The sequence below is a fragment of the Schistocerca cancellata genome, chromosome 2 (genome assembly GCF_023864275.1).
Source record: "Schistocerca cancellata isolate TAMUIC-IGC-003103 chromosome 2, iqSchCanc2.1, whole genome shotgun sequence".
Lineage (NCBI taxonomy): Eukaryota > Metazoa > Arthropoda > Insecta > Orthoptera > Acrididae > Schistocerca > Schistocerca cancellata.
The window spans coordinates 278,825,568-278,842,965 of NC_064627.1; the positions used below are offsets into that span (position 1 = coordinate 278,825,568).

At 46.7% G+C, this 17,398-nt stretch overlaps 1 pseudogene; it reads right to left on the bottom strand.

Moving 5' to 3' along the window:
- Window positions 1-15,559: 15,559 nt before the first annotated feature.
- LOC126164143 (5S ribosomal RNA) lies at window positions 15,560-15,677 on the bottom strand (annotated as a pseudogene).
- Window positions 15,678-17,398: the final 1,721 nt, after the last annotated feature.

Genomic DNA, 17,398 nt, shown 5'->3' on the forward strand with positions numbered 1-17,398 from the left:
CTTTGTTCTCTGATGACTCGTTACAGAATAATTGTTTATTTATGGTTTACTCGTTTTGTGACGCCATTACCTTTCTTTTTTGTGGGAAAACCTCCTCCAGAATGAACGTTCCATCACCAAAAAGTACAACATAGAAAAGAGAGTAATACAACAACCCTCATACGGAATGGGTTCACTTTTCAGAGTGTTTACAGTCCGTTCTGTCAGTACAATTTAGCGTGTAACAAACGCAGAGCTGTTATAGATATTGTTCACAATTTCGACAACCTTGCTCACAGCATTGTGTACATTACGCACCGTCGACTGTGTCACACGATCAAGAGTCTCGTAAATTTGGTGTACTGTTTACACGACTGCGACAATCATTATAACCATATTTATTTGGATATCAACCGGAGTCTCGTGAACAAGTCTCTTCTCTTCTCTAAAATGGTTCAGATGGCAGTGAGCACTATGAGACTTAACGTCTGAGGTCATCCGTCCCCGAGAACTTAGAACTACTACGAGGCAGGATTCGAATCTGCGACCGTAGCGGTCGCGTGCTTCAAGACTGAAGCGCCTAGAAAAGCTCGCCCACTGCTGCCGGGCTCTTCTCATGCCCCTTGTAGAAAAGTCCATTGGTGTCGTGACTGGTGACCGATCTAGTCCTGGAACAAAAGCACCGCGCCCAGTCAATTGCTGTACAAACTATACATCAATGTGTTTCCTAACTGCTGGCCGCGGTGATCGAGCGGTTGCAGGCCCTTCTGTCCGGAAACGCGCGACTGCTACGGTCGCAGGTTCGAATCCTGCCTCGGGCATGGATGTGTGTGATGTCCTTAGGTTAGTTAGTTTAAGTAGTTCTAAGTCCTAGGGGACTGACGACCTCAGATGTTAAGTCCCATAGTGCTCAGAGCCATTTGAACAATTTTTGTTTCCTAAGTGCGAATGCAAAGTGTACCGACGCTCAACCAAATAAGCTGAGGAATTCTCAGCGGACGTACATACGACCGAATTTATTGTTGCCAATATTAGCAACAGACTTTATAGTACCGACACACCATTGCGAATTAGTTTTCATGTGATACTTAGCTATTTCTAGTGTTGGACGTGATCTCTCTCGTAAACATAGCCTCATCTGTAGACAACAGGAAAGCAAGAGAATTGTGAATTTCGGCGTACTGCTGTAGGAACCAACTTGCAAACGCCATTAGACCTGGGATGGTCATTGTAAGACATTCTCTTCCAGAGCGGGGACATCTGACATATCTCGCACATCCTGTATATTCCATTCTAGCACAGAAATACTGGAAATTACCTTTACATCTGCCAATTTCGTTCCCTGAAGAATTTGTCGAGTTCTGTTCGTACAGAATTCCTGAATCTAATCACAAGTGTCGTCCGATATTTAGTAATGTCGTTGTTTCTTCCCTAAACGACAATCCTGTACTGTACTGGACGTATTTTGAAAGTCGAGAAAAATGCCATCAAACTGGATGCCTTTGTGTACGGCACTCTGGATCTCATGGAGGAGCAAAGCGAGTTGAGTTTAACAAGATCTGTGTCTGCGGAATCCATGTTGACTTTCATGGAGGAGTTTTTCGTTCTGTAAAACGTCACAGTGGAAGAGCAAAAAATGTGTATCTTTATTCATCGGAAGGAAGGTGATAACTGAGACAGAACCGCGCGTTCGCAGGCTGCCGTATGGACAAGAGGCGTTCAATAAGTAATGCACCTTTTTTTGTGCAAGCAGGTTGGTTTTATACATTATTGCCATACACCATATTAGTCCCCATCTATTACCTACCAAACCCGATTTTCCAACATAATCTCCATTCAATGCGACGGCGTTATACCACTTTACTGGAGGACGTGTATGCCTGCCTGGTACCGCTTTACAGGTCCACGACGGAGTCAACGCCTTCGTCCATCAATAATCTCCCCAGCATCCAGTTGTGCAGCGAGGTGTTTGATTGCGATCCGTCGATCACCTCGAATGAGTGTGTCCGCACGTTCCAACACTATCGAGTCACAGCCGTGCGCGAAAGGCCGGCAAGTGGGAGATCGGACACGTTTGTGCGACCTTGTTGCGATGATGACAGACGCTTCGCCCATCAGCCATCGTACTTTTGTTAACTTTCAGGACTCTGTAGACATTCTGAAAGTCCCTTCGAATATCCTCGATACTCTGGTTTTCTACCAAAAGGAACTCAGTGCCAACTCTCTGCTTGGAACGCACCTCCGTTACAGGCGCCACCAAACTGGACGCCTTTGTGTACGGCACTCTGGAGCTCATGGACGAACAGGGCGAGTTGAGTTTCATAAGATATGTATAGCTACAATACTGACCATTAAAATTACTACACCACGAAGATGACGTGCTACAGAAGCGAAATTTAACCGACAGGAAGAAGATGCTGTGATAGGCAAATGATTAGCTTTTCAGAGCGTTCACACAAGGCTGGCGCCGGTGGCGACACCTACAACGTGCTGACATGAGGAAAGTTTCCAACCGATTTCTCATACACAAACAGCAGTTGACCGGCGTTGCCTGGTGGAACGTTGTTGTGATGCTTCGTGTAAGGAGGAGGAATGCGTACCATCACGTTTCCGTCTTTGATAAAGGTCGGATTGTAGCCTATCGCGATTGCGGTTTATCGTATCGCGACATTGTTGTTCGCATTGGTCGATATCCAATGACTGTTAGCAGAATATGGAATCGGTAGGTTCAGGAGGGTAATACGAAACACCGTGCTGGATCCCAACGGCCTCGTATCACTAGGAGTCGAGATGACAGCCATCTTATCCACATGCCTGTAACGGATCGTGCAGCCACGTCTCGACCCCTGAGTCAACAGATGGGGACGTTTGCGAGACAACAGCCATCTGCATGAACATTTCGACGCCGTTTGCAGCAGCATGGGCTATCAGCTCGGAGACCATGGCTGCGGTTACCCTTGACGCTGCATCACAGACAGGAGCGCCTGCGATGGCGTACTCAACGACGAACCTGGGTGCAGGAATGGCAAAACGTCATTTTTTCGAATGAATCCAGGTTCTGTTTACAGCATCATGATGGTCGCATCCGTGACTGGCAACATCGCGGTGAACGCACATTGGAAGCGTGTATTCGTCATCGCCATACTGGCGTATCAACCGGCGTGATGTTATGGAGTCCCATTGGTTACACGTATCGGTCACCTCTTCTTCGCATTGACGGCACTTTGAACAGTGGACGTTACATTTCAGATGTGTTACGGCCCGTGGCTCTACCCTTCTTTCGATCCCTGCGAAATCCTACATTTCAGCAGGATAATGCACTACCGCATGTTGCAGGTCCTGTAAGTGCCTTTCTGGACACAGAAAATGTTCGACTGCTGCCCTGGCAAGCACATTCTCCAGATCTCTCACCAACTGAAAACTTCTGGTCAATGGTAGCCGAGCAACTGGCTCGTCCCAATACACCAGTCACTACTCTTGATGAACTGTGGTATCGCGTTGAAGCTGCATGGGCAGCTGTACCTGTACACGCCATCCAAGCTCTGTTTGAGTCAATGCCCAGGCGTATCAAGGCCGTTATTACGGCCAGAGGAGGTTGTTCTGGGTACTGCTTTCTCAGGATCTATGCACCCAAATTGCGTGAAAATGTCAGTTCTAGTATAATATATTTGTCCAATGAATACCCGTTTATCATGTGCATTTCTTCTTGGTGTAGCAATTTTAATGGCCAGTAGTGTATATATAGCGCCGTCACCTATCGGAACTCCGCGAAATTTTAGGGGCTGAAGAGGGAATATCCCCACGACGTTCTACAACAAATACCGCTTTCTTTTTTTTTTTTTTCAAACGGGAAACTGGTCGAGAAGAAAAAAGAAGCGTTGCTTTACTTATTGAACGCCCCTCGTACGTAAGCTTGACGACGTCACTTCGACGTTATTCTGGCTGCTGTTTTGGCGTGTTGGCGCTCGCCAGCTGCAAAGTGTTGATGGAGGGGCGCTTCAGCAGGAGACGAACAGCAGCACGCCAGGTGAAAACGGCTGGGCGCTGATCGGTTGGCGAGATGCCGGCGAGTGACGCCCTCCAGCGGCGGCGGCTGTTGCCAAAGGACGCCAAGTGACGTCACTTCGCTCTACAAAACAAAGACCTACCGACTGCTGACGACGCGGCGCTGCGAATAGCTGGCCGGCACTCTGACGTCACTCACACCAATCTGAAAACCCGGCGGGCCCACCGCCAGAGCCATCTCGAACTTTCCGGACTCTGCGCGCCAGGGTACATACACACTTGTATATTCCACGGACGCCAGCGCTGAATATTTGTTTACTGCTGCTGGGCGACAGAGGATTGAGAGAACAGGGCCGACTGCGTGCAACATATATCACAATAATTCATAATTGACTTGTCATACGTTAATTCTGTAAAATAGTTATTGTGGCCGATCTTTTAAAAAATCGATATACTATGCCTTACAAAACAAGTTGTTGTTGTTGTGATCTTCAGTCCAGAGACTGGTTTGATGCAGCTCTCCATCGTACTCTATTCTGTGCTACCTACTGCAACCTACATCCTTCTAAATCTGCTTAGTGTATTCATCTCTTGGTCTCCCCCTACGAATTTTTACCCTCCACGCTCCCCTCCAATACTAAATTGGTGATCCGTTGATGCCTCAGAACATGTCCTAACAACCGATCCCTTCTTCTAGTCAAGGTGTGCCACAAATTTCTCTTCTCTCCAATTCTATTCAATACCTCCTCATTAGTTATGTGATCTACCCATCTAATCTTCAGCATTCTTCTGTAGCACCACATTTCGAAAGCTTCTATTCGCTTCTTGTCCAAACTATTTATCGTCCACGTTTCACTTCCATACATGGTCACACTCCATAGAAATACTTTCAGAAACGACTTTCTGACACTTAAGTCTACACTCGATGTTAAGCTAGGGCTGCACAATACTAACACAAAACAAGTAAAGCACCCAGAAGGAGGGGGACGAGGGAAGGTAGCGACATTAAACTTCACGGACTGAGAGTTTTTTTGAGTCATCTGTCTTCTGACTGATTTGATGCGGCCCGCCAAGAATTCCTCTCCTGTGCCAACCTCTTCACCTCAGGGTAGCACTTGCAACCTAAGTCCTCAATTATTTGCTGGGTGTATTCCAATCTCTGTATTCCCCTAGTGGTTTTACCCTCTTCAGCTCCCTCTAGTATCGTGGAAGTTATTCCGTGATGTCTATCGCATGTCTTGTCACCCTGTTCCTTCTTTTTGCCCGTGTTTTCCACATATTCCTTTCCTCTCCGATTCTGCGCAGAGCCTCCACATTCCTCACGTTATCAGTCCACCTGATTTTCGTCTGTAGCACATCTCAAATGCTTCGATTCTCTTCTGCTCCGGTTTTCCCACAGTCCTTATTTCACTACCATACAATGCTGTTCTCCAAACGTACATTCTCAGGAACTTTTTCCTCAAATTAAGGCCTATGTTTGATACTAGGAGATTTCTCTTGGCCAGGAATGCCCTTTTTGCTAGAGCTAGTCTGCTTTTTACGTCCTCCTTCCTCCGTATCTCATGGGTTATTTTACTGCCTAGGTAGTAGGGTAACTTAACTTTCTCTATTTCGTGTTCATCAGTCCTGATGTTAAGTTGCTCGCAGTTGTCATTTCTGCTATTTTTCATTACTTTTCTCTTTTTTCGATTTGCTGTCAGTCCATATTCTGTACTCGTTAGACCATTCCTTCAGCCGATACTGTAATTCTTCTTCACTTTTACTGAGGGTAGAACCATTGTAAGTGATGTTATTTGAGTCAAATTTACGAAGGGCAGTACAGTCCACTTAGCTACTAGTGTGACATTACATTCCCTCTGGTCTGAATGCATACACTGATTTGTTTGGGAAACGTGTCATAAGGCTGTTGTCACCTAGCCTGAGGCAAGCTGGCCCACAGCTGTTGTAAGTGGTCCCTGATATTGGCACTGGGACGGAGATGACGTCCAAGATGGTCCTGTACATCTTCTCTTGGGGACAGATACGCGGCTCTCAAAGTCACACACACGCTTATTAGAGAAACGTGCATTGTGCTCAAGAGCATTGTGGTGTTGAACAATGGCGCCGCGTTACTGTCGCACGAGATAACACGTGAGGATGCAGGGCGTCCGTGACGTACCGTGGTGCCGTCCAATTTCCGTCAATCACTATTAGTCGTGATCTGAAGTCATAGCTGATGGCTTCCAACACCATGAGTAAACACTAGGAGCAAAACAGCTGTGCCTCTCAAAATAATTGCAAGAATGGGACCTCTCCCAGGTCGCTGACATGCTTGCCGATGACGGTCAGCCGGGTAATACACAACTGCGCTCCATTGCTGAACGGAATGTGGTGCAATTCTTAAGTGGTCCATGCTTCCCCGTCACGAAACTTCTCAAAATGCAGCCTTTTGTGCTTGATTTTACCGGCAGCTTACACGTGGAACAGTTTTCCCTACTCCAACTGCTGCTAATCCTCGATCAATTGTGCGGGCTAACATAGAAAGTAGGGGGGGGGGGGGGGGGATGTCCATTACTTGGTCTCGGATGGCATGCGCAAATACGACGGTGTTACGATGCGCTTGATGCACAATACGGCAATTTTCCCTTGTGATGGTGAGACTCTGTCAATCGGAACATTGACTACGAGTTTGCCTGCCCTCACTCTCCCGTGTAGTCTGACATTAAGCCCTTTCCCAGCCGAATGCCTCACAAATCTGGATACTGCAGCCGGCAGCCGGCCAAATTGAGATCCACAATGAAGCCCCTTTCGGAGACTTTCAAGTGCTCATCTTTTACAGTGATCACTCAACATCTGGCGCTGTTCACGTCTCTTGCTCAGCATTCCAGGCCCGGTAACAATATTAAACGTGAACAACACTAACTCATCACAGAGAATTGCAACTCTACTCATTTACATACTGGCTGATGGTCTGTACATGCAGGGGAAGGATAACGAGTACTCTGGTGGCGACTGAGTAGCTCTGCTGCCTGGCGGTGGCAGTCATTGCGGTCCAGGGCGGTTCTGTTCTTGCTGGATATGGGTTCTTCTTCGTGCTTTACTGTCCCTGTTAACACATAACGATGTAACGATTATCGCACTGAACTAATCTCGTACTGCTCTATCGAATGGGCACGTGAAATCCCGAATTTGAAAATCATTTTGTTTGTGACAGGAGACAAAGCTACTCTTTCCATCGACACTTGGCGCCGCATGAAAGACGAGATGAGCGGTACTTGTTTTGGCTGACACCAGCTACACATTGCAGAAACGATATTGCAAATATCTGCCAAAACCCCAGAGCAAATGCACCTGACAGCTTTTGGGAGGGACACCACGTATACAGGGTGAATTACCTAAAACTTGCACTGCAAATATTGCGGAAACAGAAAGTGTTGTTGATCTGCGGTTTTCACAGAACGGATTGATAGTAAGGGTCCCGCATTCATAGCCAATAAACACCTTGTAATAATACTTAAAAAGGGTATTTTTGTACAAACATATATCTTTTTAAATAGAGCAATGTCTATTGACATTAAGAAACTAAAAGTAGAGCAAATTAGAATTTCAGTGGTGTTTGTTGCAGGGTTATAGTGCGAATCGTTTACAAGACGTCTTATTTTGAAAAGTTTCCACACCGACGCTTGTTTGTGCCGTTCAAAGAAAAAATGGTTCAAATCGCTCTGAGCACTATGGCTCTGAGCACTATGGGTCATCAGTTCCCTAGAACTTAGAACTACTTAAACCTAACTAACCTAAGGACATCACACACATCCATGCCCGAGGCAGGATTCGAACCTGCGACCGTAGCGGTCGCGCGGTTCCAGACTGTAGCACCTTGAACCGCTCGGCCACCTCGGCCGGCGTTTGTGCCGTTCAGTGGGCGTACTTGCTAGATATGATGATGTTATGTTTGCTTACAGAGTGCTTATGCAGTCCTTGAGTTCATTGTTACTTGCTAGTCAGTTAGTGACAGTCCAAGGTGTAGTTCGCGAGTGGACGATGGGATTTACGAATGTAGAAAAAGCAGACATGCTCATTGTGTATGGATAGTGTAGGAAGAATGCAGTTCGTTCTTGTACAGTATATGTGAAAGATATCCCAATAGACGTCAACCATCTCGGTAATTATTTATCATCCTCTTCAGCCCGTTAGGTGAAAGTGATAGAGCTGCGCTGGGTAACCGGGTGGTGTGAGGCGCCTTGCCACGGTTCGCGTGGCTCCCCCTGTCGGAGATTCGAGTCCTCCCTCGGGCATGTGTGTGTGTGTGTGTGTGTGTGTGTGTGTGTGTGTTTGTGTGTGTGTGTGTGTGTGAGAGAGAGAGAGAGAGAGAGAGAGTGAGTGTGTGAGTGTCTTGTCCTTAGCGTAAGTTAGTTTAAGTTAGTTAAGTAGTGTGTAAGCCTAGGGACCGATGACCTCAGCACTTTGGTCTCTTAGGAGCTTGCCAGTGTAACACCTAGGAAACGTAACAGAAGGAAACAAGTGTAGACAGAAGAGGGGGGGGGGGGGGAATCAATGTTCTTGCTGCTGTTGCAGCTGATCCTCGCGTTAGCTCCAGCAAATCCCACGAGGAAGTGGCATCAGTCCTACGCATACTCTATCGACATAGGTTCATCCCTAACACATGTCTCTCCACCAAGAGCTGCACGAAACCGGTTATGAGAATCGTGTCAACCTCTGTACATGGGCATTAAGTCACGATACTCTTGATCTATCATAAATCTTATTTAGTAATGAAGTCACATTTACCAATCATGGGCAGGTATATCGCCGAAGCACGCACTATTGGTCTGCAGAGAATCCCCGTTGCCTTCGTCATGTGGAATGCATCGTATATGGAGTGGGATACTGAACTATCAGGTCACAGTCTTGATTTTCATAGACACACTGAGCGCGCCCTAGTATCGCATCCTGCTAACAGACCATCTTCCACGGATGCTATTGAAAATGTTCCACCTAGGACTGGGAGGAATTTACGGTACCAACACGATGACTGTCCAGCTCATGGTCTTCACTAACTGTTTCCAAATCGTTGGACTGGATGTGGAGGACCAGTACCTTGGCCGGCCCATTCCCCAAATTTGATGCCTGTAGGCTTTCTTCTGTGGGGAAAGCGGAAAAACACCTCATGATATGCAATGATATGCATTACTGCGGCATGCTCTGACATCTCCGCTGAAATGCTAGCACGTGTGCAGCAGTCGTTCTAGGCCAGACTGAAAGAGCGTGCTGCCGCTGCCGATGGTCATTTTAGACATAACGATCTCTCGCCACTGGTCAGAATCCACATAACTAGTGTATGCACTTGTGTTGTTCTTTAGTTTGTGCTACCATAGGTATTGTACAAGTGACGGTGTGGGAACTTTTCAAAATACAATATCTCGTGAACGACTCGCACTAGAATCCTCCAGAAAACACCACTAACATTCTAATTTATTCTACTTTTAGTCTGTTAATGCCAATTCTCGTTGTCTGATTTTAAAAAGTGTATGTTCGTACAAAAATTGCACATCAATATCGCTTTCCGTTTCCACAAAATTTGCAGTGCAAGTTTTAGGTGATTCACTTTATCCAGTGTGTTACAAAAAGGTACGGCCAAACTTTCAGGAAACATTCCTCACACACAAATAAAGAAAAGATGTTATGTGGACATGTGTCCGGAAACACTTAATTTCCATGTTAGAGCTCATTTTAGTTTCGTCAGTATGTACTGTACTTCCTCGATTCACCGCCAGTTGGCCCAATTGAAGGAAGGTAATGTTGACTTTGGTGCTTGTGTTGACATGCGACTCACTGCTCTACAGTACTAGCATCAAGCACATCAGTACGTAGCATCAACGGGTTAGTGTTCATCACTAACGTGGTTTTGCAGTCAGTGCAATGTTTACAAATGCGGAGTTGGCAGATGCCCATTTGATGTATGGATTAGCGCGGGGCAATAGCCGTGGCGCGGTACGTTTGTATCGAGACAGATTTTCAGGTGTCCCGACAGGAAGACGTTCGAAGCAATTGATCGGCGTCTTAGGGAGCACGGAACATTCCAGCCTATGACTCACGACTGGGGAAGACCTAGAACGACGAGGACACCTGCAATGGACGAGGCAATTCTTCGTGCAGTTGACGATAAGCCTAATGTCAGCGTCAGAAAAGTTGCTGCTGTACAGGGTAACGTTGACCACGTCACTGTATGGAGAATGCTACGGGAGAACCAGTTGTTTCCGTACCATGTACAGCGTGTGCAGGCACTATCAGCAGCTGATTGGCCTCCACGGGTACACTTCTGCGAATGGTTCATCCAACAATGTGTCAATCCTCATTTCAGTGCAAATGTTCTCTTTACGGATGAGGCTTCATTCCAACGTGATCAAATTGTAAATTTTCACAATCAACATGTGTGGGCTGACGAGAATCCGCACGCAACTGTGCAATCACGTCATCAACACAGATTTTCTGTGAACGTTTGGGCAGGCATTGTTGGTGATGTCTTGATTGGGCCCCATGTTCTTCCACCTACGCTCAATGGAGCACGTTATTATGATTTCATACGGGATACTCTACCTGTGCTGCTAGAACATGTGCCTTTACAAGTACGACACAACATGTGGTTCATGCACGATGGAGATCCTGCACATTTCAGTCGAAGTGTTCGTACTCTTCTCAACAACAGATTCGGTGACTGATGGATTGGTAGAGGCGGACCAATTCCATGGCCTCCACGCGCTCCTGACCTCAACCCTCTTGACTTTCACTTATGGGGGCATTTGAAAGCTCTTGTCTACGCAACCCCGGTATCAAATGTAGAGACTCTTCGTGCTCGTATTGTGGACGGCTGTGATACAATACGCCATTCTCCAGGGTTGCATCAGCGCATCAGGGATTCCATGCGACGGAGGGTGGATGCATGTATCCACGCTAACGGAGGACATTTTGAACATTTCCTGTAACAAAGTGTTTGAAGTCATGCTGGTACGTTCTGTTTCTGTGTGTTTCCATTCCATGATTAATGTGGTTTGAAGAGAAGTAATAAAATGAGCTCTAACATGGAAAGTAAGCGTTTCCGGACACATGTCCACATAACATATTTTCTTTCTTTGTGTGTGAGGAATGTTTCCTGAAAGTTTGGCCGTACCTTTTTGTAACATCCTGTATATGAGAATTTAAAGATCGATAGTGGCATTGGTCTCAACTGAATGGCGACAAAGAGTTAATCAGGTTATTTCGTCCTCATCTGCAGAGAAATGATACCTTACCTGAAGATCTTCCTGTCTCCTTGATCATGGCACCGTTAAAGACCAAACCTACAGCACGTCTTTCAGCCAGAAAATAGTGTAGAATAATGGACAGGGGAACGCTGCAAACACGTAACAGAAGGGCATAAAGTCAAAATGCAAGATAGTCTTTATGAAGTAGCAGAAAGCCGATCCACTATGCTGGATTTTGCGTACTGTTTAACTAACTAGTATGGGCAAGAGGCTTGCAGAGTAGACTACGTGTGAGCGTTATTTCGACGACTGCGGTTGTCGCGCGCATGAGACATGATCGGAGTGTTATCGTCATAGCTCTAAACACAACGGACTCCAAAGTAGTGGAGGGCAGCACACGCTCCGCAAAGATGACGGCAAACTTCTGCACTAATTTTTACTAGAGATCTGAAGAACAGACAGTACTGAAGAGAAACTGAGTTAGAGTGGTTCTGTAGAGCGTGTCTCCTTTAGATTTATTGCCCCAGTGGAGGGTCTGCAACAGTAAAAAAGTAGTTCCTGAAGCCAATTTTCCTGACAGGCTGCACTGACATCTGCTGCTTTCTAGATGGTGAGGCGGGCTCTTAGGTTGTCCACCTGAATTGGTGTCACTTGTACACTCCTGCGAAGAAAAAGACTTCCTCCGCGACAGAGTGGCCAAAAAGACAATTTGAATGAAACGGCTCTTTCCTTCAACGATACACGTCATCTTGATATTTTTCTGTGCAATAGGTTTCGTGTGTGTTAAAATATTCTGATCGTACCATCCGATGGTCGTGTACTTCAGCAACGACTGGCGAGTCCAGAATACCGGGGAAAGTTGATTTTATAGTGTAAATTTGCATATTAAGGTTTTCGACTTATTAAATATGCACACAATCGAACCGTAATTGCAGTCATCGGATTTATAATTTCTCCTCCCGTATGTACATGTGATTTGGTTTTATATTAATTGAATAATTCGGTACCCTTTCTTTGAAAGGCTGGACGAAACGGACACTAAAGTCTCTCCACGTATATGGGAAAGTCTCAGGTTTACACTTGTATTTTTCACCAGGGTGGAGGAGTTACCATACACCTTTGTCTCGAACATTCAGCATGGTTATTAATAAACTCAATCACTGTAGTTCCTTAACGATGTTACTACATTCCCACTCTTTGTAAGAAGGATGGTCTCTCATAACCTCAATTTCACAGCAGGCAGCATTCAGAAAGGACACAATGCAAACAATGACGTGTAAGCAAAAGCGACTATTAATGACTTGCGACTCTCGGTACAAGAATATTACGGAAAGGGCGCAACAGTGTGTGTGTGTGTGTGTGTGTGTGTGTGTGTGTGTGTGTGTGTGTATGAATTCCTAAGGGACCAAACTGCATACGTCATCGGTCCCTAGACTTACACACTACTTAAACCAAGTTGAATTAACTTATGCTGAGAACAACACACTCACCCATGGCCGAGGGAGGACTCGAACCTCCGACGGGAGGGGCCGTGCAGCCCGTGACAGGACGCCTCAAACTCGTGCGGCCACTCCGCGTGGCGGCGCAACAGTAGTCTTACTTACTTGTCCAGAGGCAAGGAAGCCGCTACTGTAAAAGGGCATAAAGGTGTTAGCCACATAAAGAGCTTCGAATCTGAACGTGTACCAGAGCTATGGCCAATCTAAACAAGTTATTTTGAAAAGATTCATACGATTATAAAAGACTACGTCTTCTGCACGACGTCGAATGGCGCTAGCTGCGCAGCATTTGTGCACCGCCGCCGTCAGTGTCAGCCAGTTTGCCATGGCATACGGAGCTCCATCGCAGTCTTTAACACTGGTAGCATGCCGCGACAGCGTGGACGTAAACCGTATGTGCAGTTGACGGACTTTGAGCGAGGGCGTATAGTGGGCATGCGGGAGGCCGGGTGGACGTACCGCCGAATTGCTCAACACGTGGGGCGTGAGGTCTCCACAGTACATCGATGTTGTCGCCAGTGGTCGGCGGAAGGTGCACGTGCCCGTAGACCTGGGACCGGACCGCAGCGACGCACGGATGCACGCCAAGACCGTAGGATCCTACGCAGTGCCGTAGGGGAGCGCACCGCCACTTCCCAGCAAATTAGGGACACTGTTGCTCCTGGGGTATCGCCGAGGACCATTCGCAACCGTCTCCATGAAGCTGGGCTACGGTCCCGCACACCGTTAGGCCGTCTTCCGCTCACGCCCCAACATCGTGCAGCCTGCCTCCAGTGGTGTCGCGACAGGCGTGAATGGAGGGACGAATGGAGACGTGTCGTCTTCAGCGATGAGAGTCGCTTCTGCCTTGGTGCCAATGATGGTCGTATGCGTGTTTGGCGCCGTGCAGGTGAGCGCCACAATCAGGACTGCATACGACCGAGGCACACAGGGCCAACACCCGGCATCATGGTGTGGGGAGCGATCTCCTACACTGGCCGTACACCACTGGTGATCGTCGAGGGGACACTGAATAGTGCACGGTACATCCAAACCGTCATCGAACCCATCGTTCTACCATTCCTAGACCGGAAAGGGAACTTGCTGTTCCAACAGGACAATGCACGTCCGCATGTATCCCGTGCCACCCAATATGCTCTAGAAGGTGTAAGTCAACTACCCTGGCCAGCAAGATCTCCGGATCTGTCCCCCATTGAGCATGTTTGGGACTGGACGAAGCGTCGTCTCACGCGGTCTGCACGTCCAGCACGAACGCTGGTCCAACTGAGGCGCCAGGTGGAAATGGCATGGCAAGTCGTTCCACAGGACTACATCCAGCATCTCTACGATCGTCTCCATGGGAGAATAGCAGCCTGCATTGCTGCGAAAGGTGCAGGAGTGTATATGCCTTCCCTTGCAATTACTATGCGTGAATCCAGTAACTCCAGACATGCTCGCAAAGATATGGGACGAGTTTGACTGTCCAGTAGAGTACATACTGAACGTTTGTGAAACGGAAAAGCAAACGTTGATCTCATACGTAATTGTAATAAATAAATAAAAAATAAAATAAAATAAAAAAAACCATTCCACGGTTCTATACGTGAGGATGTAAAAGATATCATCCCCTAAATCGGATGGTTCCCTTGAAAACAAAAAGTTTGTATCCCTATGCTTCAGTGAAAATTTGCCAATCTACATCCACTTCGAAGATATAGTGAAGTCTGATGAATGGTTTTGAAATACCTCGTCATGTTATTAGTTTGCTTTCAAACTAATGATATATTACAGTACACGAAGGGCGTTCAGAAAATAATACAACATAGTTTCTCGGAAAGCACGTTGTTTTATTCAGGGTTCCAATACACATTGTTATTCCATACTCATCTGTCTAGAGAACTTTTATTTCTCGATATAATCTCCGTTTAGTGCGACAGCCTTGAACCACCGACCTGTATGCCCGCATGATACCATTCCACTGGTCGACGTCGGGGCCAACGGCTTGCTGCATCAACAACCCCCCATCATCCCTCTGCTGTACCCTTCATTGGGCCATGCAGATGGAAGCCGCAAGGTATGATACCCGCGATGTAGGATGGGTGAGGAAGAACAATCCAAAAAAGTTTTTCAGTTCATCTCGGGTGCGCAGACTTGTATGTGCCCTTGCGCGGAGAAATTCGTTTGCATTTTCGTGGCGACGAGCACGCTGAGGGTAGTGCAGTACACTTTAGGGTTAATCGTTGCACCATGAGGGAGGACAAGAAACAGAATAACCCCTTTTGAGTTCCAGAAAACTATCACCATGACTTTACCAGCTGAGAGTGCGGCTTCCTTCGGTGGGGTGGCGTGGCGCACTCCATGGATCGCCGTTTTGTTTCTGGTTCGAAGTGATGAACTCGTGTTTCATCGCCTATGACAACGTTCGACAAAAACAATTCACTATCAGTCTCGTCAAGCATAAGCTATTTCCCACAGATGGTCGCTCGTTGCTTTTCTCTTAGGCGGCGGGGAACCCAGTGGGCCCACCCAGTATCTACGATGCTCTGGTTTTCCGCCAAAAGGAACTCAATGCCAGTTCTCTGCTTGGAACGCACCTCTGTTACAGACGCCATTTTGAAGGCCACGTATAGTGCCGCAACCTATTGGAACTTCACGAAACTCTAGAGGCTGAAGCGGGAATTTTCGACGATGTCCTAGAACAAGTTCCGCATTTTTTGAACCATAACTAAAGCACTCAGTGGAGGATGAGGATACGAGGGGCGTGTGGTCAGCACACTGCTCTCCCAGTCGTTATGATGGTATTCTTGACCGAAGCCGCTACTATTCGGTCGAGTAGCTCCTCAATTGGCACCACGAGGCAGAATGCACTCCGAAAAATGGCAACAGCGCATGGCGGTCCGGATGGTCACCCATCCAAGTGCCGACCACGCCCGACAGTGCTTAACTTCGGTGATCTCATGGGAACCGGTGTATCCACTGCGGTAAGGCCGCTGCCTTTTCAACCATAACTGGCCGATAAAAAAAAAGTGTTGCATTACTTACTGAACGCCCCTTGTATATCATACACTTTGATGCTTGAAAAATAGTTTTACAAAAGGCTGATCATGTATAGATGACGTGTTTTCTTCAAAAGTACTGACTGAAAGGATAAGATAATTTAATCTTGAGGTGTCTTACTTTCACTCATTACGAAAAATCTTACCGGCACATCATAGCGATAAAGACACACTGAAAACAGAAAAATTACGATCTGAAAAAAATTCCACCACGGGTTGCAAGTTATCTCCACTTTTTAAAATTTACAAAGACGATATTATCAGCAATTGGAAGCCTAGAGCAACTCCAGGAACCAAAATCTCCGCACATAAGACCAAGACTATACCTTCTAGAGGTAAATATCCAGTTGGTACAAAATGCACTCTAAGTAACAGATCTATTAAACAAGTGCCCTGCTTTCAGTATCTTGTTGCGACATAACTTAACGACAATGATAATGATATCGGTTTCCAACCGGTTTCATGACATACTGCATCCTTTCCTGGATGGTTCGTAAGAGGTAACCATAGACTCCAATCATTGTTCATACGATATTACATTTCGTACTTGTACGTGTGCCGCGCGGGATTAGCCGAGCTGTCTGAGTCATGGACTGTGCGGCTGGTCCCGGCGGCGGGCATGGGTGTGTGTGTTTGTCCTTAGGATAATTTAGGTTAAGTAGTGTGTAAGCTTAGGGACTAATAACCTTAGCAGTTAAGTCCCATAAGATTTCACACACATTTGAACATTTTTGTATGTGTTCATGTAGTGCCACCAGAAACTGCCATGGCTACCATACTTTCTGAGTTGGTACGTTCCTATGGAACCAAACTACTGAGATCGCACTACTTAATCTAACTTCAGCTAACTTACGCTAAAGCCAACACACCCACCCATGCCCGAGGGAGGACGCGAACCTCCGACGGGGGGAACCGCGCGAACCGTGGCAAGGCGCCATACACCCCGCGCGGCACTGCAAGATGTCTTTTAATTCCACACAAATAAAAACTCCCAACGCCTTTCTCCCCAAACAACACCGAAGTATTTATTAGCATCTTAGAGATCAGTCTGATAGGGTGTTCAGTGAACAAAAAGAATTACGAAACAAGAAATTCCCGTATCAGTTTGTATCAGTTCTACGACAAACTCCAGCAACATAGAGCTCGACAGCGTTGTCATAGCGACGCAAGACAAACGCGGACTCAACTTATAAAGGTACGTTAATCCCAAAATGGTGCGGTTTAAATATACAGATGTAAAATTTTGTTATATGCACTGCGTGAGAAAAAAAGTGAAACAACCAAATGACATGGTCACTATAACTTCGTTCACGTACATACCATTGGCGGGTATGCCGGCCGCTGGTGGCCTAGCGGTTCTTGGCGCTTCAGTCCGGAAACGCGCGACTGCTACGGTCGCAGGTTCGAATCCTGCCTCGGGAATGGATGTGTGTGATGTCCTTAGGTTAGTTAGGTTTAAGTAGTTCTAAGTTCTACTCAGATGTTAAGTCCCATAGCGCTCAGAGCCATTTGAACCATTTTTGAACTGGCGCGTATGAAAATGAGTAGATTGGCAATTCACTGTGACAAGTAGAACGGCCATCAGAGTGCATTAGAGTTGTTCCTGTTGGGCATTATTACTAGGACATACCGTCAGGAGCTACAAACACACTTAGAAAAC